This window comes from Mauremys reevesii, linkage group 5 (assembly GCF_016161935.1).
Source record: "Mauremys reevesii isolate NIE-2019 linkage group 5, ASM1616193v1, whole genome shotgun sequence".
Lineage (NCBI taxonomy): Eukaryota > Metazoa > Chordata > Testudines > Geoemydidae > Mauremys > Mauremys reevesii.
This window is the reverse complement of record NC_052627.1, coordinates 123,381,467-123,393,983: the sequence shown is the minus strand read 5'-3', so window position 1 is coordinate 123,393,983 and position 12,517 is coordinate 123,381,467. Positions and strand designations below refer to the sequence as shown.

General features: G+C 41.1%; 1 protein-coding gene and 1 non-coding gene across 2 annotated transcripts in view; one reads left to right on the top strand and one right to left on the bottom strand.

The window, feature by feature from the left end:
- CTBP1 (C-terminal binding protein 1) overlaps positions 1-12,517 on the bottom strand; it is a 274,979-nt gene that overhangs the window by 218,040 nt on the left and 44,422 nt on the right. The gene's annotated exons all lie outside the window — the stretch shown is intronic.
- LOC120407223 lies at positions 9,223-9,350 on the top strand. Its single transcript, XR_005599853.1, has one exon. It is a non-coding gene; the product is annotated as a U6atac minor spliceosomal RNA (small nuclear RNA).

Below are 12,517 nucleotides of genomic sequence, written 5' to 3'. Positions count from 1 at the left end.
GATCCAACAAAAGAAACTAATCTGGGAAACTCTCCTCAGTGTTCAAACTGATACTGTTCCTTTAGCTTTCCTGTGCTTATATACTGTATTGTGAAAATCCTGTTGCTTAGCTACTATGACAACAGCAGCAAGCAATAGAACACAAATGAAAAAATAAGTCAATAACCATGGGTTATAAGATGTCCTGGGTTTGAGCAAAATATCTAATTCATTATGGAATATTCACTAAAAACAATTACAAAAACATTTAATTGGATGTTTAGGCAGTCAAAAGTCAGGAAATAAAGCTAAGCCTATACATGCAACTGTAACATCACCCCTTTGGTGTATATATTATAACATAGCCTTTACTTTCATGATCACATAATATTTTTTTCAAATTATACAATGTATCATACATATTTTTCATTCTTGAACAATGATCAAATATATGGACAATGTAAATCAATTTAGGTTGCTTGTGCATAACAAAATAATGTAATTATTACCCTATATTATTTTATTTAATCCGTAGCGTGCTGCGAGTACTGTTTACCATGTATAAGTCACAAAAATGACTCTCATGTACAGATACTACACACGTTATTTAAGCATGTATGTTGCAACTGCATCCACAGGCTTCAGTCAGGCTCAGGCCCCAAGCACTATACAAACACATACAAAGATACGGTCCCTGTCCCAAAGAGTTTACAATCTCAGACAAGTGACACATGTAGGGTGAGAATAGAGAGATACAATAAAATATATACAATTTTATAAACATATATACATTTACAATTTTGTAACTACTTATAAATATACAAAATGCCAACTATCCCCATCTGCCCTGAAGCCTAGCACTCATTAATTGATTGACTGATGATAATCACCATCGCAAAGGTGGATGTAGAGGAGAGATCTGAATTAGGAGATGCTAGTGGCCTTACAGATAGTTCCAACTGTGGAATTTATCTAGTTGGATATCATTAGAATGCCTGACCTTGAACAGTTTAGGAGTTCCTTAGGAAGAAGACCTACTCCTCTGAACGCAAAGATCTGAACAATGTCAGAACAGGGCCTCTGTTCCACTGGAGCTTATAGATGCAGACCTGCTAAAGACTGTGGGAACAGGACTTCCTGCACTCCTTAGTACACAGTGGTGGATTAACACATGGGCCCATGGGGCCCGTGCCCAGGGGCTCTGGCAAATTTGGGGACCCCTGCAAGAGTGCCGGAACCTGAGTAAAAGTGGAGGGGGCCACTGGTGCCAGAACTGTGGCCCCTCCCCCTGCTCCATCTCTTCCCCTGAGGTCATGTCCCCTGCTCCTCTTCCCTCTGTGCTCCACAACGGCCAGGCCAGAAGCCAGAGCTAGGTCATGGTAAGAGCCACCATGGGAGCCCTGGTCACTGTGGGGAGCCCTGGACCTTCCACCAGCCCGGGGTGGGAGACTGGGAGGCCCGAGAACAGTCCCTGGCCTGTGTCTCCTCCCCCCAGGACAGGCTATCCAGGGCAGGTGGAGGATCCAGAGCTGCCAACAACAGCCCGAGCTCCCTGGGCATCATCTCTTAACATGGCCCAGCTCCAGCTTCTGGCCTAGCCAAGGGGCAGAGCCTCTGCGGGGAGAGGAGGAGCAGGAGGCAGGGCTCCATGCCAAAGGAGGAGTGTGGGACCCAAAAGTTCTTTGTGCCCAGGGCCTCAATAAATCTTAATCCACCTCTGTAGCAGGTCAGTAACTATGAAGACTATGAGGAGAGGGCATGGGGTAGAGGAAAGATGCAAGGCCAGTCAGGGATCAGGGATCTTTTGGGGCCTGAAGGATCAACTGATATTGAAACTAAATTCATAGTGGAAAATATATACATCAACTGCATCAAGTTTTCTACAACATGAAAATCATTACAAATACGATGAATAAAAATTTTCTTGCAACTTGGTTTTAATTCCCCTGGCTCCCTAAACTTCAAATCACCTCCATACATGCCAAGGTATACCACTCCTGCCATAATGCTTTTGCCATAATGCTCGTGCTTTGCAAACTAAGCAATCACAGAGAGAAACACCAGTCCCAAAAGTTTCTTAAACACAGTAAATTGTGACCAGAGGAGTGTAAAAATCCTTGTACTCTCAGACTATTTCTTTACTTAAAACAAATCTGGAGTGGCAGCAGAAAAATCTGCACATTGCACTTCATAATAAACTAGCAGCAAGTGATGTAGAGGTTAGTGACAACATTAACACATTACTACTAAATGAACTGGGAAAATCACAAATCTTTAAAAACTCTTCATCATCCTTGTTTTCAGTGGTCACTGAAAGTATGCATTTAAAATAACTGCAGAATGCAACTACTGAATTAGACGACTACTTCAATGACAAGAATACTGTATGCTAACATTATAACTTCATATTTAAACATATATAATTTTAATTGACATTGCAGCTAAAGGTTAAAGTTATCAATATGTGGCATGATAGTACAAACAGAAACAAGTATCTCATAGAAATAATTTACCTAGCAACTCCTTCCCATCTCTAGCAAAACACTATATAACACATGGTTTGAATTTAAACACACACACACACACACACACACACACACACACACACAATTAAGGCTCTGATCATCCAAACACTTAAATCTGATGTAGTAACTTGAATCATGTGAATAGTTTAATGAGACTATTTGTGCTTAAAGTTATGCATGTACTTAGGCCCAGATCCTGCAAGGACCTCTGCAGGGGCAGACCTTCGCACCTGCATGCAACTCTTTGAAAGTCCTGGAGCCTGCAATTATCCAGCTATTATAATAAAGAAAAATCACCAAGATTGTAAAATTGACTGGGAACATCATTATATTAATCTGTGGAAAACAAAAACAAACCCAAAAAATCCAGCCACAACAACGACCAAAAAACTCTTTATTCTCATGTTTGGTCATTTGGAGAAGTAGCTCTCCAATTAATGTTTTCCTTTTAGTTACTTTACAAAAGGAGGGAAAAGATTCTCTCTCCTCTGGAAAATAAAGGAAATAGTTCCTTTATAACAACAACTATAAGTAAATAGAAGGCTCAAGAATGGGCTAGCCAGGGGCACAGAGTGAGAGGCCTCAGGCTGCTACTCTGCCCCTGGAGCCTCCAGTTCCCCTGCTGTAAATTGCACTGGGACTATACCTGGTGCCACACATGCACCATGCCGGGCATGTTGTGGGAGGGAGCAAGGCTCTGTCCCTTCCACTCACCTGTGCCCGGGAGGGGGGCAATATCAGCTCTGCAGAGCCTGCGTCCCTCTCCTGTGCTGCTGCCCATGATGTGGGTAGCTAGTGTGGCGCTGCCATGATAACCTGGCCACAGTTTGGCCTAAAATGATTAGAATGCCATCATTTTCTATTTGCACTCAAAAATCCTCAACACAGATATATAATTCCATAAAGTAGTATTCTTGTTGTTCTATGAAGAAATTCTGAAAGGTTTACTTTATATAATTATATAGCCAAAAGCCATGTCCTTGCACATTAAAAATTAGTAAAAAGATTATATTTAGTATATAACATCTTTTTAACACTTTAACTAATGAAACACAGTTGTATTTTCTTTGAAAGCATGCGATATATGCATAAATACCAGATTAAAGAAATATAATTGGTTCTATTAAATAAAACATTTCATTCAGAATAAAAGAGAGACTTTATATGAAACCAGCTGAATTGCTTATGTATACAAATGGTCATGATCACTATAATAGGCTATTAACGTTTCCACTTTTATATAAAATCAATCGGAAATACGTAATTTCAGGCAAAATAATCAAACTTGCATTATATTCACTGATGGGAGGATGTTGCCCTTTCCTTTGCATTTGTGGACAGCCCTCTTGCAGTGGAATGGGTGCAGTTTGTGTTATTTATTATTAAGATTTTGAGACTCCATACAGGGAACATGCAGCCGTCCTATACATTCTGGCTTCCTGTGTAGCAGTGCACAGCTGAGTCTGGGGGATAGGCTAGGAACTGTGGATTTGCAGCAGTGCAGATCCTCTGGCTACTTCCCACACGCTGCTCATGGCAGGGAGCAGAAATGTAGATTCTGGTCCTGCTCTGAGGTTGGACTGTGGCTCCACAGCCTTGGTCGGAGAGGAAGGTGAGTACTTCCTCCCCGGCACCGGAGTAACTCTCTAGTGTTTGGCCCAGGATGTGGGCCAATCTAAGGTTTTAGGCCTAGAGTAAACACTAAATAACTAGGGGTGAAATTTTGGCCACAATTAAATCAATGGCAAATCTCCCATTGACTTCAGTGGAGCCAGGATTTTATCCTAGAGATCTAATTTAACATGGATACATTAAAGGCCAGATTCTCCTGATTTCAGTGTAAGTTTTGCCTAAGAAAGATGTTCAAGCTCTGGTCCTTAACCTTAAATTAGACACTTGGTGGCTTAACATTTGCTGTGATTTACCTGTGTCATATCGAAGTCAATTCGTGAATGTAATGTAACTTCAACTATTATCTGGTGCTTGGGAATAAAGTTTTGCCTGAATAAGGAATGCAGAATTCAGACAACATTTACTGAAGAGAATACATTGTGAGGCTACTCAGTTAGCCTACTGCAAGCTTTCACATTATCCCAATCGTGCACGATAAAACTAAAATGCTGAAAAAATTACTATGCCATAAAATATTTGGGAACTTGTTCATTCCTAAAAAGTACCAAGATCACAAGTAACCTTCCTAAAATTAGACATATTAGGGAAGCTTAAAGGTTAAAATTTTTAATGAAAAAAACCATATTTATTCATCTGAAATGCATGCGGAAAACACAGTATAAACAGATGCTTGCAAGTTTACCAAGCAATTCCCCAGAAAGGAATGACAAGACCAGAGCCATGATACAAAAGAAAATAAATGCAATACTTTCCCTCAAACTTTAAAACAAGAGTATTTGCAACAGGTCAGGAAAAAATCAGCAAATATAAAAAATAATCCTATTCTCTTTTAACTTCATTTTTATTGTTTGTTTAATTTAAATAAAGGTATAGTAAAACACGTTCAGATGATGAAACACAAACAAGTTCATTTCTAACTATATGATGCTGTCTGATAGTGCAGAAGAAGTATGAAACTGTGAAACCAATTTTCTACAGTTAATGGATTTTGCTTTTCCAGCAAAGAATCTGATGATCTAATTAGATTCTAACTTATTGTTTGTAAATAAAACGCACAAACCTCAGTTTTTAAATGATTAGATAAATGCACAGCACTGATAAACTCAGCCTTCATAAAGTTTATTTTGGTCAATTTTCTACCACTTAATGCTGTGTTTGGTATCAATAACACATAATGAAGAATGTACATAAAATTCAAATCCCAGTTGCAATCTCTCCTCAGGACATTAGTACAAAGCTGAACCAAATCAAATGAAAACAGTTTTGTTTCAAAAACAGTGACAACTGCAGCCCAAATAAAAACAATTTTATCAAAGCTCTGCTCTTTGGCATTTCACATTTTAACAATGTATGCTCTGAACAAGGAGGAAAAAATCAGCTCCTGTTATCATTTTTACATGGGGCTGTCCCAGTCCTGCCCTCGAGGCAAGCTCTCTGCACAAACTTCTGCTAAACAATAGCCTTTGTATGTCCTCATATGGACATTTACATAAAGGGTTTCTATTCATACAACAAAGAATCCCTTCAAAAATCGATGCATTTCTAAACATATGAAAAATATTGATGATCTCTGATTCACAACAATAGAACAAATCAGGATGTGTCATTTTATGCTGATAAACCTGTGCCTCAGAGTTCAGAAAAGCAGAAAATAACAGCTCAATCCCGGCACAGCTTGTGCTTATTAAATATACAAGCCACCCCCTTTTCATCCTCTTATAACACACTCGCAGGAGAACTGCCCAGCGTGGGATCAGAGGCACCCCACCCAAGGCTTTTCACATCATAAAAATGAATCCAGCCTCATTATGACAGTCAAGGGAGACTATTTAATATTTGCTGCTGATTATGTAGGTGAAAGAATGAAAGCAAAATGAAAGATGATACAAACCTTGCATCCCCACCTTCAGTTTTTCAACCAGAATATGCTAGTGCTTGTGAAAATATGAAGCAAAGAGGCTCAAGACCAATCAGTGTATACAGGCATTCCAAGTTAGCCAATCACAAGCCCCTACCATTGGATGTTAGCCAACCATATCATAGCTCATTACTCAGTCAGACAGCAAAAGGCTGGGGGGAGGGGAAATAATAATAATAAAAAGCCTTTCAGAGATGGCTAATATAATATAAACTAGTCAAGATTAAGAAATAAAGGCTTGTCTTTGTGTTATACAGTAAGATTCCTTTTTGTCTGCGAGAAGCAGTGAGAATGCTATTTTGCATTTTCTAAAATTTAAATTATAAATTAAAACTTTAAGAGGCCCTGCTGCAATTGCATTACCTCTGTACAGAAGGGGACTGAAAATGAACACTGATGTCCATTTAGTGTCAGAAAAGGTAAATATTTAGAAGAGTCCAAAATGTTACTCCAAATTAAAAAAAGCTTAATCATAATAAAATACAGCATCAGAAAGGAGAAACAGAGTGGCTGTTTACCAACAACTTTTTCACATATCAAAATGTATACACATAAATATTCTAACAGATCATGCATTCATATTGTGAACCCAACTTGGCCTTTTTGAAAAAAAAAACACGTTATAACCACACAACTACATTTTGGCACGTTAAGATTTACATTACCTTACTATGTGGAAAATTGCCTTATTTATGTGGAAAATTCTAAAGCAAATGTAAATTATCCTCTTAATCAGTAAGCCAAATCCAACAACTTCAGAAAATATAACTGCATTATCCCATCAATTCCCTCCTTTTCATTTTTATAAATTAGACACTAACCATTTCAACATTAGATCCCATCTCTTTAAAAACTCATTTGCCAATATCTAGTTCTAAAAATAAACTATTGAGTCCACACAGCTTACTATCGCTAAATCTTAAAACCAGAACGCTAACTATCATAAATGGATAAATAGAAAAGCTCATACTGTTTCTTTGTGCTTCACAGTCCAATGACCCCAAAACTTTCATAGGTTTGAAATGAACAAAAAAGAATGAGCAAACCAGAGTTTCTCCTTTATAATGCAACACTTCTTTCCATCTCCTCTCCCCCAAAAAATAAAAATCATATTTGTTGCAAACTCTTGCTTAAACAGGCCATGTTATTCATTTGTTCATAGTGTTTTCAAAAGTACTGATGACAATCTACAGTAGAAAGCTTTTCTTTTGCAAATCAAGAAAGACATATTTCTAAGGTGCCCCAACAGCCAAGAACTCTGTGTTGCTAGTAACTGCTGACAGGCAACCAATAATAGTGACAAATTATACATTCATGGCATCTGCAACAATCGATAAACTGACTCACCAAATTAATAAAATATAGATCACAAAGCATACATTTTTATTAAAGAATAATTTCATGATAACCAAGTAATGTGGATGCTTCCAAGCATAAGATTTAATTACATGCTGAGCAAATCTGGCATTTTGTGATAAACTGCAAAAATAGTCTTTGCAACAGCAACTGGGAAAGAACATTGCTGACATAGTCTATAAACATGTTTTATAAAGCACAAACCAATATAAAAAAAAATCACTGAATGGTGGTTACAGAATCCTCTACCATATCCACAATAATAATTACTTTTTAGAGTTCCCTTGTTCTATAATTTATTTTTGCTAACATCTTGTTGATTTTTGTGTTTAAAATAATTTTTTAAATTTTAAATTACCTACCAACGGGCATTATTATACTTCAAATAAATTTTTAACAAATCAGACTTCTTAATAGGGATCATTACTGGGACATACACTTTCTCTAGTATAATTATTATAATGAGAATACATATTTCATAGATTCCAAGGCCAGAAGGGACTATTGTGATCAACTAGTCTGACCTTCTGTGTAACACAGGGCCATAGAACATCCCCCAAAATAATCCCTACAGTATATCTCTTAGAAAACATCCAATCCTGATTTTAAAATGGTCAGTGATGGAAAATCCACCGTGACCCTTGGTAAATTGTTCCAGTAGTAATTACTCTCACTGTTGAAAATTTACTCCTTATTTCCATTCTGAATTTGACTAACTTCCAGCCATTGGATCATGCTAGATTAAAGAGCTCATTATTAAATATTTGTTCCCCGTGTAGATACCTATAGATTATGATCAAGTCATCCCTTACCCTTCTCTCTGTTAAACAAAATAGATTGAGCTCTTTGAGTCTCTCATTATAAGGCATGTTTTCCAATCTTTCAGTCATTCTTATGACTTTTCTGTGAACCCTCTCCAATTTATCAGCAGCCTTCTTAAATTGTGGACACAGAATTCTGGCAACAGTCAAACCAGTGACAAATACCTCTGTAAACATTATCTGTGATGATTTTATGTTTTCTTCCAGGTCCTTGATAAAAGTGTTAAATAGTGTAGGGCCAAGAACCAATTCCTGCAAGACTTCACTAGAAACACACTTGTTCAGTGATGATTCCCTGTTTACAATTACATTTTGAGACCTAGCAGTTAACCAGTTTTTAATCTGTGTGCCACATGAATTTTTTATCATTCTAGTTTTTTACTTAAAATACTGTGCAGTACCAAGTCAAACACTGTACAAATATCTAAATATATTATGTCAACATGAGGAGGCTACTCACCCTGTGCAGTAACTGATGTTCTTTGAGATGAGTGTCCCTGTGGGTGCTCCACTTCGCTCAGAGATTTTTGCAGCAGTACTCGTATGGGCCATGCATGCGCAGGGCCTGCCCTTCCAGCTCTGAGTATACTTTAATAGTACGCCTGCGTGGCCGGTCTCCTCAGTTCCTTCTCTACAATGGAGGCCACCCCAACTCCGAAGTAGAGGGGAGGAGGGTGGGTAGTGGAGCACCCACAGGGACACTCATCTCGAAGAACGTCAGTTACTGCACAGGGTGAGTAACCTCCTCTTCGAGAGAGAGATGTCCCTGTGGGTGCTCCACTCCAGGTGATTTAAAAGCAGTGTGTCTCAAGGAGGTAGGGACTTCGGATCTGATAGGAATGCAGTAGATAATACAGTTCTGCCCAATCATGTATCAGAGAGAGGGCCTTGAGTAAGGGCATAGTGTTTAACAAATGTGTGTTCAGAAGACCAAGTGGCCACTTTACAGCTGTCACCCAGGGGAACTTTGCATAAGAAAGCCACAGAGGTAGCCACAGCTGAAACGAGAGAAGGTTAGCACTACCCTTGATAAGGATGGAAGAGGTCCTAGTGACCTTTACAACACGCATATGGTTAAGGCATTGCCACTTACTTCATGGGATCTAGCCAAGTTTTTTGGGGGAGGGATAGCTCAGTGGTTTGAGCATTGACCTATTAAACCCAAGGTTGTGAGTTCAATCCCTGAGGGGGCCATTTAGGGATCTGGGGCAAAAATCTGTCTGGGGATAGGTCCTGCTTTGAGCAGGGGGTTGAACTAGATGCCCTCCTGAGGTCCCTTCCAACCCTGATATTCTATGATTCTGATGCCAGCTGGAGGTGTAACTTTCTTTATCTGATAGCACAATCAGCTGCACTCAGAAATCCAGTTTGAAAGTCTCTGGGTAGAAATAGGGGTCACTATGGAGCTTCTAAAAGGTTTGGTTCAGGGGCAGCTCCAGGCCCCAGCACGCCAAGCGCGTGCTTGGGGTGGCATGCCACGGGGGGCGCTCTGCCGGTCGCTGGGAGGGCAGCAGGAGGCTCCGGTGGACCTCCCACAGGCGTGCCTGCGGAGGGTCCGCTGGTCCCGCGGCTTCGGTGGAGCAATTGGTGAGGAACGGAAACCACGGTTGTCTGGGCTATGACGGGGCAATCAATATCACCGTGGCACGATCTGTTCATATCTTTGTCAGAACTCTGTGGAGAACCGGTGTAGGGGGAAAAGCATAGAGTAAGTTCCAGTGCCATGGGACCATGAATGCGTCTCCCAGGGAATGTTTGCCCAGTCCCGCTCTGGAGCAAAATTCAGGACATTTCATGTTTTCTGCAGTTGCAAAAAGGTCTATGGTTGGGTGACCCCAAATGCGGAATATATTGCGGATGATTGTCTCATTTATCTCCCATTCGTGATCCCAGGGAAAGCGTCTGCTTAATTTGCCCGCTGTGGTATTCATAACTCCGGGAAGACAGGCGGCTGATATCTGGATGTTGTTCACAAGGCACCAACTCGAGAGCTTCATAGCCTCTGTGCAAAGTGAGTGAGAGTGAACTCCTCCCTGCCTGTTTACATAGAACACGCAGGCAATGCTTGTCTGTCATTATGCGTACATGTTGATTCCTGATTAGTGGGAGGAAGTGATGGCAGGCACTGCGTATGGCTCGAAGTTCTAGGACATTTATGTGCAGGGAGTTTTCGGTTGAAGACCATAGCCCCTGGACTGTGTGGTGAGATATGTGTGTGCCCCACCCTGTGAGGGATGCATCGGTAGTCATTATGAGGGATGGAGCGTCCTGGAGAAAGGGGACTCCAGAGCAGAGGTTGGAGGGAACTGTCCACCACAGTAGAGAATCTTTGACTCTGAAAGGTATGGAGAGAGGCTTGTTTAGAGCGTGCACATTCGGTCTGTAAACCGTGGCCAACCAAGCTTGGAAGTACCTCATGTACAGGCGTGCATTTTGGACCACAAAAGTGCACAAGGCCATGTGACCTAGTAGTTGTAGGCAGTCTCGGGCAGTGACCTGGGGACTGTTGTGAAGTTTTGTGGCCAGTAGTTTTATGGTGTTGAATCAGTCAGGTGGGAGAGATGGCAATCCCATCTGGGAATCGAGGTCTGCTCCTATGAACTCCAGATGCTGGGTAGCATGTAACATGGATTTGTTTTTGTTTATTTGTAGGCCAAGAGATAGGAAACAATCGATGGTGAGCCGCGCAAATCGGAGAACTTCATCAAACGTTGAGGCGTTGAGGAGGCAATCGTAGAGGTAAGGAAATATTATTACCCCTTGTTTCCTGAGGTAGGCGGTGACTATGGCTAGGAGCTTGAAAAAAACACGGGGGGCGGTGAAAAGTCCAAAGGGTAGAACCCTGTATTGAAAATGTGTCGAGCCAAGGGTAAAACAAAGGAAACGTCTGTGGACTGGATGTATAGTGACATGATAATAGGCATTCTGTAGGTCGAGGGCTGAAAACCAATCGCCCTGCTACAGCACTGGGATTATGGTGGTGAGAGTAACCATCTTGAACTTTTGCTTTTTGATAAATTTGTTGAGCCACCTGAGATCGAGGATCGGTTGCCATCCCCCAGTTTTCTTTACTGTTAAGAAATAACGGGAATGAAAGCCTTTCCCTCTGTGTCATTCAGGCACAAGTTCCACTGCTCCCAACTGAAGGAGATGTTGTACTTCTTGGAAGAGCAGTGGCTCGTGAGAGGGGTCCCTGAAGAGGGACAGGGAGGATGGGTGGGTGGGAGGCAAAGAGAGGAAGGGAATAGAGTAGCCAATTGTGACGACCTCTATAACCCACTTGGTGGTGGTAATGTTCTGCCATTGATGGGAGAATGGTCATAGGCGGTGTCCAAAAATAGGTACATGCGGTGTACGCACTCAAGTGGGAACGTTGTTTTCAAGGCCCTCGACCAAAACTTCAAATCTGCTTATTAGTTGGAGGGGGTTGAGGCATTACTGAAGAATTGAGACAACGACGCTGGTATCTGGGTCTCTGGCATTGCTGTTGTTGTTGCTCCTGTGATCTATGGAAGTGCTGTGAATATGCAGGGTAGCATGGACAATGGTAAGGTTGAAATCTATAGTGTCGCCTTCTGGTCGTAGGGGTTTGGATTCCTAAGGACCGGAGGGTTGCCCTTGAGTCCTTCATTGAATGAAGTATGTCGTTTGTGGTGGAAGCAAAGAGTTTGTCACCATCAAAAGGAAGATCTTCAAATGGTACTCTGGATCTCTCGAGGAAAGGAATAGGAGAGCCATGAACCTCGGCGCATGATCACTGCTGTGGCAGTGGATCTTGCTGCAGTACTGGCTGCATCGAGGCCGCTTGAAGAGTGGTACGTGATATGATTTGTCCCTCAGAGACTAAAGCTATGAATTGTTGCTTCTTTTCTTCTGGAATGTCATCAATAAAGTCCATGAATTTGTTATAGTTTTTGTGGTCATATTTTGCAAGAACTGCAGTATAATTAGCAATATGAAATTGTATCATTGAAGATGCATATACTTTATGTCCAAGGAGGTCCAAGCATTTACTGTCTTTGTTGGATGGGGTGGAGCGGGAACACTGCTGTTTGGTCCTTTGGTTGGCTGCGTCTACTACCGAGTTTGGCGCTGGATGGGTAAAAAGGAATTCAGAGCACTTAGAAGGGATGAAGTACTTGCGATCCGCTCGTTTACAGGTAGGTAGGCTTGTAGCGGGAGTCTGACAGATTCCCTTAGCAGGTTCTAAAAGGGCTGTATTGATTGGTAATGCAACCCTAGAGGAAGAAGAGGGCTGTAGGATGTCCGTTAACTCATGCTGTTGT